Source organism: Thermobia domestica, unplaced genomic scaffold (assembly GCF_964235325.1).
Source record: "Thermobia domestica unplaced genomic scaffold, izTheDome1.hap1.1 HAP1_SCAFFOLD_231, whole genome shotgun sequence".
NCBI classification, from domain to species: domain Eukaryota; kingdom Metazoa; phylum Arthropoda; class Insecta; order Zygentoma; family Lepismatidae; genus Thermobia; species Thermobia domestica.
The window spans coordinates 53910-67054 of NW_027655950.1; the positions used below are offsets into that span (position 1 = coordinate 53910).

Sequence of the window (13145 nt, forward strand, 5' to 3'; positions counted from 1 at the left end):
ATGACATTTCCTTGACAAGTGGTTCGAAGACAAAAAAGACTTCTTACCTCCCTATGCCTTATGTTTTGGCCAACATCGAGGGTCAACATTCATTTATATTGCTTTGCTTGAACAAAGCGGCTTTGGTTGGGAATGTGGACTCTGCTTCTGAAAACAAGAAGTGAGGTCCCAAGAAGTCAGGCGTTGGCGCTCGTAGTTTGTAGAAGGCAATTTTCAGGGGAAAAATAGAAATAACGAATATTTGAATGAAAGGAACTTCGCAAAAATAATCAATGATCAAAATTTTGAAGTGTGCCAAATTACACACAAAATGCACACAGATTGGCATTACACACAAAATACACACACAGGACAAAATTGCACATATTTTGTGTAATTACACACACATTGGCAACGGTGATAGTCAGTCTTCAGAGGTGTAGCCTGTAGACGGGTCAAAAGCGTATCATATCTCATCGGGCTCAATCGGTGACGACATCCGTTGGCTGCTTGCAAGTGCCGACGTACGTGGTTTTGTTTGCTAATATGAAGTGATACTGCAATATTTTCAGCGTAGATGGAGTTGGGAGACTGGATGAGTACGGCTAATAACACTAGTTAACAAATTTAAACTTTTTGTTTGTTACATGAGAAAAATCACCTGATCTTAAAGGAACTTTTTGCGCTGAATTCGAATATGCACTCGGTTTCTCTCCATCACGTACAGTTTTCCCGTAAGAGGGATTTTCGGGAAATTCCCTCAAAAATTTCCCTTTTTGAGATATTTTATTCCCCTAGCTCCTGTACCCTTACATATAGTAACATACAAATTATACCTAAGTATACCTTGATTTATATTTAATAAACCCTAAAAGTTTCGTAAAAATCGCTTTGTTCTTTCTAGAGAAATAAATATATTTGTATGTATACTGTGTGCACTGTTTATTGCACCTGATAGTAATGCTTTCAGATCTCCTGAGTTGGGGTAAAAACGATTTGCTTTATTACTACAAACACAGACATAAAAATGAATATTTACAATAGTCAACAACACACTTGTATTGCTCTCTGTAAATTAGAAACGTGTATAAAAATAGAATGTACTTCCAACGTATATTTTTTTTAAACGTACAGTATATGTATATCTTAATACATATATATACCTATTCCGCACGGATGAACTTCCACTTCCCGAGCCCCCTACCAACTGGGAAGAGATATGACCAAAAGACTCTGATGATGATCATGACCTTGATGAACCATCGACATCAACATGTACATCCAAGGATCCAACGTTCATCCCTGACTGTGTTCGCGAGCCACATTTCATCCGGCAATGTGAACTTAATGACCTAGTCCGTGATTTGCACCTGACAAAACAAGAGGCGGAACTTCTGGGATCAAGGCTCCAGCAGTGGAACTTATTGGATGCAGAAACGAACATATCAGTGTACAGGAAAAGGCATGTTCAATTTTCAAGCTATTTCTCAATGCAAGATAATGTGTGCGTATGTACGGATATAAATGGGTTGATGGCGGAGCTAGGAATTCCTTACGTTCCAGAAGAATGGAGGTTATTTATCGACGCGTCAAAGGTCAGCCTTAAAGCTGTCCTTTTACATAATGGAAATAAAAAAAACCTTCTATACCACTTGCGCACTCAGTGAAGATTAAGGAATCCTATGACACCATGTCAACTTTGCTAAATCTTATAAATTACAAGGACCATTGTTGGCAAATATGTGATCTCAAGGTAGTTGGTATTTTATTAGGACTGTAGTGCGGTTACACGAAGTACCAATGTTTTTTATGTTTATGGGATAGCCGAGCTGATGACAAACATTATCAAGTGAAGGAATGGGAACCTAGAGTGAATTACGTACCTGGAGAATGCAACGTCAAATACGCTCCTTTGGTAGATCCTAATAAGATATTACTACCGCCACTTCATATCAAGTTAGGACTTATGAAAAACTTTGTCAAAGCCATGGACACATCTGGTGAAGGTTTCAAGTATTTGCGAGATAAGTTCCCTAACCTGAGTGATGCTAAGATTTCAGCGGGAGTGTTTATTGGTCCCCAAATTAGGAAATTAATGCTTGATGATAGCTTTGACAGCAAGTTAAACAGTGCTGAGCTAGCTGCCTGGACAGCATTTAAGTGTGTTGTGCGCAACTTTCTGGGCAATAACAAAGCTGAGAGTTACACAGAAATCGTACAGGACATGATACAGAAATACAAAGAGTTGGGTTGTAGGATGTCTTTAAAAATCCACTTTTTGCACTCCCACCTCAGCTTCTTTCCTGCTAACCTAGGTGCTCTCAGCGACGAACAGGGGGAAAGATTCCACCAAGATATAATGGCAATGGAGAAAAGGTACCAGGGACGATGGGATCCTTCAATGATGGGGGACTATTGTTGGGGTCTTGTTAGAGAATGCAACATTTCTTACAAAAGAAGGAAGTAGTGTACGTTTTTGTAACCCAATGGAAGTTTCATATATTGTGATAGTTTTGATTGTCTTTTCATGACCTTTTGGTACATTTGTATTATTGTTTATTGTAAACTAGCAGCGTTCACCCCGCTTCGCTGCGGTCACCCCGGAACGCAATAAACTTTGTTACTTAGATAATTTTTACTTTTTCGCTTTCAAGTGATATGATAAAAACCATAGAAGATTGCAGTAAATCTTAACATTATATCGCCTGTCATTTATGTTAACCCGCCCCGCTTCGCTGCGGTCATCCCGGTGCTGGCATATTGTAAAAGTGTCTGTAAAAATAAGCAAATCAATTAAAAAATTTTAAACAGAAGATTCAAGCTATTTTCCGCTGTATATCGCCTGTCATTTATGTTAACCCGCCGAGTGACACGGTCATGCGGGTTGCATATAAATACGTTTATTTTTACCTATGATGAACTAACAAAGGATTTGTGGACACCTGAATGGTCAATTATCTCAAGACACTGGTAATTAAAAATTAAAGTGATATGATAAAAACCATCTAGGGTCCAAATCCTAATAACCCCCCAAAAATGAAAGAAATTGGTTCAGCCGTATTAGCGTGATGAGCGGACAAAGGATTTTGTACGTTCTCTTTTATATATATAGATTGTCACACTTGTAAATTATATTGTATTATATTTTATATATGTGTTTGTGGTAATAAAGCAAAACGTTTTACCTCGACTTAAGAGATCTGAAAGCATTACTATAAGGTGCAATAAACAGTACACACAGTATACATACAAACATATTTATTTCTCTAGAAAGAATAAAGCGATTATTACGAAACTTGGAGGGTTTGTTAAATATGAATCAAAGTATACTTAGGTATAATTTCTATGTTAGTATATGCAAGGGGACAAGATCTTGGGGTGTAAAATAAACGAAAAGGGAAATTTTTGAGGGATTTTCCCGAAAATCCCTCTGTTAGGGAAAATCGTACGTGATGGAGAAAAACCGAGTGCATATTCGAATTCAGCGCAAAAAGTTCCTTTAAGAACAGGTATTTCCTTTTATGTAACAAAACCTTTGTTAACTAGTGTAATCACAACAATGGAGTTTTCTTTGATAAATAACTTTTACTGTTAGACTAAACGAACACTACTCATTGTTGATGTTTTTCGATAAAAGTCATTCACGAGTCAAGTCTTTCTTTAAATGAGTCGGTTAACCTAGAGTTTTGGTTAATCGGAATTCTATTAAACGAGAGTTATAGGTCATCAGATTTGGAGTTTCGACTTTTCACAATTCATAAAACTCACCCAATCTTGACCAAACTTGGCACGATGGTGGACCTTGACAAGTTTAGTACACATATGGAATATTCTGTTCATGGAATGTTAAGTTTGGTTTCCGAATTATGGAGCATCAAATTCCAGATTCGATAGCGGAATCGCATCCGAAAGGAGTCAAACTTGGCATAGTGGTAGATCTTGACCTCTTATACAAAGATGTGTAATATTATGGTGTTCAAACGTTCGAGTTAGGGGCCATCATATTCAGGGTTTGGAAATTTTCGCAAAATAATTTTAATAAAAATTTACTTTAAAATCAGAGGAGAATTTCTTTGCGAAATAGGAAAGACTAACATTGATCAGTTTTACGATTTTTTTTCAAATTCCTAATAAGCAAATAGGGTACAAGGGTTCGCTGTATATTCTGTCATTGTCTGGTTGTAATACATAGCGTAATAACTTCGAACATAAATCTTTGATAGTTTTATCTGTCAGTTAACAAACTGAATATTTATCGAAAGATCTCTTAGACTGAACGATGATGAAATCTGGTAGTTAACATTCTATCATTAAGTATCCTATAAATAATTTACTTAAAGTGAGCTATTACAAAACATACCGTATTTATTATGGGAAAATATTTACCCATCTACATCAAGTAAATAATTTCTTAATTTAAATAACCGATTTGTTACTCTAATAGCGCGGAATTTATTGTAACAAGGTAACCTAAAAGTGTTTGTCACTTTGGACGTCTCATTCAATGAAGTGCTCACAGAGGGGAAGGTGGGCAAGTCAGCAGCCGCATCGAGTCATTGAACAACGTCAGGGATTTCGGAAAAGTGTCCTTGAATGAACGCACCAACAGATATTGGTTGCAGAAGTACAGGTCAGGATCTTTATGGCTTCATCACGAACTCACACTGGGCGATCACAGATGTTGATTGACAATGACAGGAAAGTAGCAACGGAGGAGGACAGGAGTCCGTGTGGTGAACGTAACGGACGCCTCACGGTTTACAAGAACATACTCAGATTTTTCCTGCACCACATGAGGAAGTCAACCCCATACGTTGTCGGCAGCCAAGAAGAAACAATGAGTAACAGCCTGTTTGTCGTTGCTGTCTCGGCACCGCAACACACTTATGTCTGATCAAGTGTTTACGAGAGACGAAAAGTGTCAAGATCGTCCAGTATGACACTCCTAAGAGGTCACCATGTCACCCTGTGCCTCACACGTCTACGCCTATATAAGATCATACTCTGTGAACCAGTCACCAATTAATGTATTAAGAGCTCCTACCACCAGGCCGTACCATCACTGCAGACGTACAGTATATTTACAACACTTGCAACGGATGTAACATGCATTGCAGCAGAAGGAGGCAGAGTTGGTTAATCTCAAGGGTGTGCTTTTCTTCCACAATAGTGCGAGATGACACGTAGCAAGAACGACCAGGGGTACCATTCAGTTACTTGGCTTTGAGACTCTGTCTCAGCCACAAGATTTATCGGATCCAGCACTATCAATTTACTACCTGATTCATTACCTGGACAAACATTTCCATTGGAAATCCTTCGATATGTGTCAGACCTGCAGCATGCAATCTAGACTTTGTTGCATCCAAGATTCCCCGGAGTTTCATCGCCAGAGCATTGAGCAGCTGCAGGAACGTTAGCAAAGGGTGCTGGATGTTGATGGAGATGACTTCGAGAACTAACGCTAAGTACCATGAGCTGTGTGTGTTGTGTTTCTGACGATCACGAACGGTAGGAACTTTTTTGGCCACTTCGTACATATATTAAATATTATCCTTCTCAAATAACTAAACCAAGACGCATGGATTTCTCTTACATAGATTAACTTAACCTCATCGTAAGCCAATAAATACAGTTGAATTGGCTGATTTTAAAATGTGGAAGCGCTCTGCCCAAAGGGCTCCGATTTCTGTATAACTTCAGGGGGCATTCAGATGTGTGTTTGGTTGCAGACAAGGGTCTAAGAAAGCATAATGAAGATTTTAAGACAAATTGAATCAAATTATGCCAAATATTGAATATTCATAAAAAATACATATAAAAATTACATATTCATAAAATATATATGGGGCCCGCATGACATTAGGGGGGCCCGCCCCCCTACGATTAGCACCCTTGCTCTGCCCGTAGGTTTAATGGGCAGTCAGTGTGGTGCAATCTAGTAACCTGAGGCGTTAGGCTGAGGCAAAAACCAGGAGGAATTTCGAGTAGCTCTGCAGAGCACAGGCGAACTCTTAAGTGTTCTCAAAGTGCTGTGCTCGTGTCCGTGTCGTATCAGATTAGGCACAAAAGAGATTAAATATATGATCATAGAGATAAATGTCCGGTTTGTGCGGTTTTTCTTAAAAGAAGAAGACAGTCTTTGGAGCATGAGTGTTGAAAGAGACGCTAACCTCTAAACATAGCAACGAACCTAAATCTATAAATCATTTATGTTGTTAACTTCATTACAGAGTTGCTTATTATACTACAGTAACAATGTAAATAATAGAGTAAACTTAATAAAATAATCTGTTACCTGCTTCTCCATACATTTTCGAAAAGCTTAATAGCTTCTCTTAAACGATTTATTTACGTCTTCTCGAAGAGTTTGGTCGAAACTACTGGACGCTACTAGAAACACAATCGCATGGATTCCTTCAAATACCTGCAAAAAATATTATTCAGTATTTCTAAGTGAACAACAGAAGTTTATTGCAAAAGAAAAACAATTTGACAGCGTAATTGTACATCAGATAGAATTATAATTTAACATCACCACGAATAAATTACTAAACATCTTTGTTTTTATTTATTTTTCAAAACTTGATATAATTGCTTGTCGTGCACCAAAATAGACACGTTACACTGGTTTTCTGTGCCTGTTTCAACTGGTTTTATATTACGTTTCCAAGTAATGTTTGTTTTGCAATTCAAAATTATACTTTCGATATGGTTTTTCACAATGTACTTCCAGTGTGGTTTTGTAGGCTCAACATGGTTGATGGAGACAGTAGATTCACAGTGCTGCGAAGTCGTTATTGTGAAAACAGAAAGGTCTATATCTTAAACAAGCGAGATGAAACCACAGTAAAATTGCAAACTACTGTATGTGACTTGAATACTGGATCCAGTAATAGTAGATCTGTTACTTTCATATCATGGGCACCCGAAGGGTAGGGCATGAGCCCCTCCTGGCACACGAAAATGTATTAAATTTCTTAAGATTATTTAAATACAAACAAAAAAATACCAAAGTAATATAGCAACCAGAGAGATGAGCCCCCCTAGAAAAATTTTCTTCGAGCGCCCATGTTCCAGATTCATTAGAAAGGGTACATTCTTCGGACGTTGAATTCATAACAAAAACATTTCTAACAATTTTGATATTATTATATAGGAATCAATATTTAAACCAGAAATTGTACTAGTTTATACCAGTGGTTCTCAACCGATGTGTCGCACCATACTGGTGTGTCAAGCAGTCCCTTAAGGTGTATCGCGAAATTTTAGAATTTAAAAATCATGAAGAATTTAATAATAATAATAATTAGTTAAAATCGAGACAGAGTGTACTAGTCAACAGCTCCAGCGGTAAGAATAATGCTCAGTGCTAAATAGAGTCGTTATAAAAACTAATTGATTTCACTATTATCATAGGTATTATTATTATTATTATTATTATTATTTATAATAAAAATACCAAACAAGTGTGTCCTGCACGTTCAGTAAAGTGTGCCGTTGGTCAAAAAAGGTTGAGAACCACTGGTTTATACTACTACTGGTTTCAGTGGAAGAATAAGAACTAAGATGAAATAAATCTATTCTTGAGATGCCAATTGCGTATTAAAAAAAAATATTTATCACTTTCTGTTACCATTTTCGCCCTTTAAGAATTAATGTGAGAGCCAGAACTGGTTGTGGATTCTTACCATTTTCGGTTGTAATGGAGAAAGTCAGAGATGATACTTGTTCTTGTAGTACTGAATCCACATAAAAATCAGATTATTGATATCTATGACCGTTCTCTCCTTATGACGGTCAGTATTGGAATCGAAAATTGTATAGATATGTCTACACCTACTTTTTTCAATAGAGGAAACAAGGTCAGGATGAATCGGTTCCGGAAAACTGGTTCTCACCTTACTATTTTTGCTCTGATAGCTGTTGACAGACGGATGGACGGACGCATATGGCCGTACTACAAGACTTTCCATACTTTTCCATAGCATAATTTGGAACTGTAAAACCATTTCTCACCCTCTCTTAACTGATCTTCTTCTATGACTATCAATGTTGTAAGCCGGAAGTAGTATTTTTCTGCTACTTCCCGTTACAACAAGTGGATTAGAGAATACATTTAACGTATTTCTGGGACACTTAATTCATATTTTAAAACAAAAATGCTATATTTTAACTTTTTGCTTATCTGGCGATAGTGCTGAATCCGGAAATGACATATAACGTTCACTTCCGTTAGATATAGAGCCGTACCAATGGAGATGAAACCCTTCCAAGGACACTAAATTGACACCAAAAACCCGTTTCTCGTAAATGTCTTGGGGTCCGCGGCGCCTCAATGGTAGAGCGTTCACCTCTGGTACGCCGAGTTCTTGCTTCAATGCCAGCTCGCGCCAAGTGGACTTTATGGTGGACAAACACTGTATGCGTGGGTTTTCTCGGGGTTTCTTCCGTTTCCTTCCGCTTTATTTATTCCACTATTGCATTAATTTCTCGTCATCAGTGTCTCCTTTAGCCTATCCGGCATGACCGTGGGACATAAAACTTAAAAATTTCGTTTCATTTCATTTCGATATTTCTTACCGTTTTGTTGTATAGAGGATGTAGCGTGAATTTTCGTCAGAAAAAAAAATGTAAATGTTTTTTGGAAAGATCTTGTTATCCATCTATGTGACGGTAAATGCTCGCTTTGATTAAGTGATTCGCGTTTTTAACGCTAGGGTGAGCTGAGTCTAAGCCTTGACTGCGATGTCACTGTTTGATCTGACATCTAGTGGCCGAATCAAAAACCTGTTCAACTGAACGTGTTATCTTTAGTTCTATGGACAGGTGAGGCAGGAGGAAGACGTGTATTCCTTTTGATCCATTAGATAACGTTTAGAATTAGTTAAATTGAATAAGAATGAGTAACATTTAAGTTTGCTATATTCACTGTCTTGGGAGGCTATTTAATTAGGCTAATGTTTTCTAAATTTAAACCTTTTCTTTTTCTCCTTCGATCAGTGAATATTAGTAATATTTTTTTTTTTTTTTTTTGGAAATTAAATCCAGAAATTAATAATGGTATTTTTTGGCTACTTAACTAGAAATTGCTTAGACGTAGTAGTGAATGACTTTCGGTACATCATTATATTTTGAAGTGCTTATTTATATTTTTTCGTGTTTGTTAATTAGGTTCCATTTGGTACGTACTAAAAATCATTTAATCAACTCGTGCACTTACTGCAATATTCATTATTCTTGTGTGTTAAAATTGCTTAAAGATTTTTGCTCCTTTAAAAACCAGTTATATAGAGCTGTCAAAGTTTGCTCCTTCAGAGCCAGAAATATAAGCTTTAAACGATTTATATTATTTGTTTGTTGTTTGGCTTTACGTTATTTGTTATATACAAAGATATTCATATTAATAGTTGTTGTTGAAAATTTACATTTGGAAAAAAAAGTAAAAAAATAAAAGTTTACTAGCATGTATTTCATGGAGTCTTAATAAAACGAACCGAGGTCCCTATGTATGCGGTGTATTTCGCTACAAGGATCAACATTGAAACTGAAAGTCGGACTAAATTTCAACTATTTACAGATTGAATGAGCCATTAGAGGTGGAGAATGGGTCTATTCTTGAGACGCTGAATAAATATTTAAAAATCGGTTCTCTCAATCTGTTAGTGATTTTGCTCAATGGCGCTTACGCTGCCATGCGCTGATATCGAAAATAATAGTTTCCGACCACTTACACTTTGTATAGAGGAGCAATGATGGAAATATAATGTTTTTAGGTCTTGGACGCTGAATTCACACCAGAAAACTGTTTCTCGATATCTCTTAACACTTTTTGCTCTGACCTGTCGAGAGACGAACGGACCGATGCACATCACCGATCTATAAGTTAACACTTCCTCTACTTATGTGGCGAGTGTGGAAGTTTAACACTCCATTATGGACAGAAGTACAGTATATTCTACGTGCTGGTACCGTGGAATGGGGGCAAAAGGGGGAAGTTACCCTCATTGGTTTTTCGAAGGGTATTCGATCATTGGAAATCCATGTCAAAACACACTAATTTGCTCTCACACACTATACAGTGTGTTATAAAAAATTGTCACAATATTTTGAGAATAGAATCCTCTCATCAAAATAAGAAAAAAGTTCATATGGACATGCGGTCGGAAATGCATCGTTTCGTAGTTATAGGCTGCCAAAAACTTGAATAAAATAAATTTTAAGGTGCATAGTTCCACTACTATAGGAAAGATCGTAGTCGGGTCAAGACATCACTGAGGAACTATATATTGTTCAGCGTAAGCTCTAAACTCCGATAAACAAAATATTTGTATCCTTCCGCTTGTCACAAATAGGATTGGCTAGTGATGTATCACTCCCACTCCCCACGGGGAGGAGCAAATTATAGACGTGCATTTTGACAATATTGTCTCGTGTCGTCCAGATACTTACAGCAGCAGCAGAAAAAAAAGAAAAGAAACTAGAAAGATTAAAAAAAAAAAAAGAAGTATTTGAATTTCGCTCGTAAACAATTGTTGTTTAGTGAGTAAAGGTTTGCCTTGTTGGTGTTTCATCACAACACTCGCGGAACCGGGATTCATGCCAGTCATCTTTCAGACTTTAAAAGCAGAACACCCGTCCACAGTTGAGTTGGCGCCATAATTACTGCGCATGCTTAGTGTTTATTTCTATTGTTTCATTAGCCACATTCGATTCCAGTATTATTAGATAATCCGTATTATATTTTTATCATTTATAATAATATAGCAGTTTTATATGAAGCTTCATAGTGAAAGTAATAATGCAATCACATGAACTATTTTGCGGAGGAGTACAAGCGTCGGTAGGACAACAGCAAATCAGTGAGTTTTAGTTTCACGTGGCTTTGTTTATCGCAGTTTAGAGCTTACGCCGAACAATGTATAGTATCTGAACCATCCAAACATCCATCTTTCAGAACCTCCGGTACTTGCACAATCATTTTTACAGAGGCTGTTTGGGAGTACTTGATCACTCTCCACCTACCTTTAAAAATTGCCGTGCAAGTACTGGAGCACTCTTAAACATGGATATTTGGATAGTTCGTATGGTAGTTCCTTACTGATGTCTTCACCCGACTACGATGAGTCCCATAATAGTGGAGCTATGAACTTTTATAATTCACCCATTACACGTTTTCAGCACCCTATAACCCCGAAACTATCCACTTTCGAGAACAGTTCCATATGAACTTTTTTTATGTGAGTAATCTGTTCCCAAAATATTGTGACATGTTTGTAAAACCCTGTATAATGCTCAGAACATTTATATTCAATACTATAGGACTATAGCTTATTCACTGTAAGTAACAAGAACATGTGTGGGTATAATTCTTTTCATACTCTTTATGATATACTGTATTATCTATTGAAGCTTTCCTGGCGACGTATTGTGAACAGGTCTTCTCGGGCTAGCAGCCAGGTAAATACTGTTATATCTTGCGACGTTTCGAGGGCTTACATTGTCCTCATCTTCAGGCGAATATGATGGTGCAATGGAGTGTATGGAATATATATACTCATGTGTGTGTGATTGGACTCTTCTGATTGGTGGTAGAAATGGCGGCTTCTGATTGGTGCTTGAAATGGCGGGATATGATTGGTGTCCATGTTTTACTCAGTTGGAATCCTGTGTCTCTGTTAAGGTTCGTTTTTTCTTGTATGATTGCAACGGCTTCTTTTATCAACCTGTCCCAAACTCTTGAGCATTTTGCTATTATTTCGGCATCTGCGAACAAAATCTTATGTTGCTGTTTGATGCTATGTTCAGCCAGTCCGGAATTTTCTGGTTGGTTTAGTCTGATGTAACTGTTGTGTTCTTTGCATCTGGCTTCAATGGTTCGTCCTGTTTGTCTAATATATGACTTACCACATTCACATGGAATGCGGTAAACTCCAGGAGTTCGGAGGCCCAGGTCGTCTTTGGTTGATCGTATTAAGTTTTTTATTTTTGCTGGAGGCTTGTGTATTGTCCTGATGTTGTACCTGGCAAATAGTCTGCTGAGCTTTCCAGAAGTGTTCCCGGTGTATGGGAGGCAGATTGTGTTCTTCCGTTTTTCATTCACCGTCTCTTCTGCACTTTTGTCCTTGTTGTCACTGTCCTTCGTTCTGGTCCTTTTCAGGGCCATATTTATATCTCGCATTGAGTATCCATTCTGTAGCATGGCGCTGCGAAGGTGATTAAGTTCCTCTATTATACAATCCTTGTCAGAGATGGAAAATACTCTGTGTGCTAAAGTGTTGAGAACTCCAAGCCGTTGAGCTTTGTGATGAAAACTGTTTGCGTTCAGATATAAATCTGTATGTGTTGGTTTCCTGTATACCCTGTGGCCTAGGCTGCCATCCGGTCTTCTGTATATCATGATGTCAAGAAATGGTAGACGTCCATCTTGTTCAACTTCCATTGTGAATTTAATATTCGGATGCTGGTTATTGAGATGCTGCAGGAATTCCTGTAAGGAGTTGCGTCCATGTGGCCAGATAGTGAAGGTGTCATCAACATATCTATAGAAATGTGTGGGTGCAAGTGGTGCTTTCTTCAGTGCTTCATGTTCAAAGTGCTCCATATAAAAATTGGCTACTGCAGGTGAGAGTGGAGAACCCATGGCGACGCCGTCTGTTTGCTCATAATACTGACCACGGTATAGGAAGAAGGTTGAAGTGAGAACATGTTGAAAGAGATCCAATATCTCAGGCCGGAAGTGTTTCCCAAGAAGCAGTATTGTATCCTTGACCGGAACTCTGGTAAACAATGATACCACGTCGAAACTAACCATAAGATCTTTGGAAGAGATCTTCATCGTCTTCAGGCTTTTTACAAACTCTGTTGAGTTTTTCACATGGTGTTCACACTTGCCCACGTATGGTTGGAGTAATGTTGTAAGATATTTGGCCAAAGGGTAGGGTGGGCTTCCTATTGCACTAACAATTGGTCTCAGGGGTATCCCTGCTTTATGTATTTTTGGTAACCCATACAGTCTCGGAGGTATGCTGCAGTGTGGTGTAAGTTGTTTACGTGTATCTTCGTCCAGTCCCGACTTCTTTAGCAGTGAGACTGTTCTTCTTTCTACTGCTGATGAAAACAAACAGTTTTCATCACAAAGCTCAACGGCTTGGAGTTCTCAACAC

General features: G+C 37.9%; 1 pseudogene across 1 annotated transcript in view; it reads right to left on the bottom strand.

Moving 5' to 3' along the window:
• Window positions 1-13145, bottom strand: part of LOC145676581 (guanine nucleotide-binding protein G(f) subunit alpha-like) — a 63103-nt pseudogene that overhangs the window by 21646 nt on the left and 28312 nt on the right. Inside the window, exon 7 of the transcript XR_014129403.1 lies at window positions 6278-6406. The product of XR_014129403.1 is annotated as a guanine nucleotide-binding protein G(f) subunit alpha-like (transcript). The remainder of the gene's footprint in view (window positions 1-6277; window positions 6407-13145) is intronic.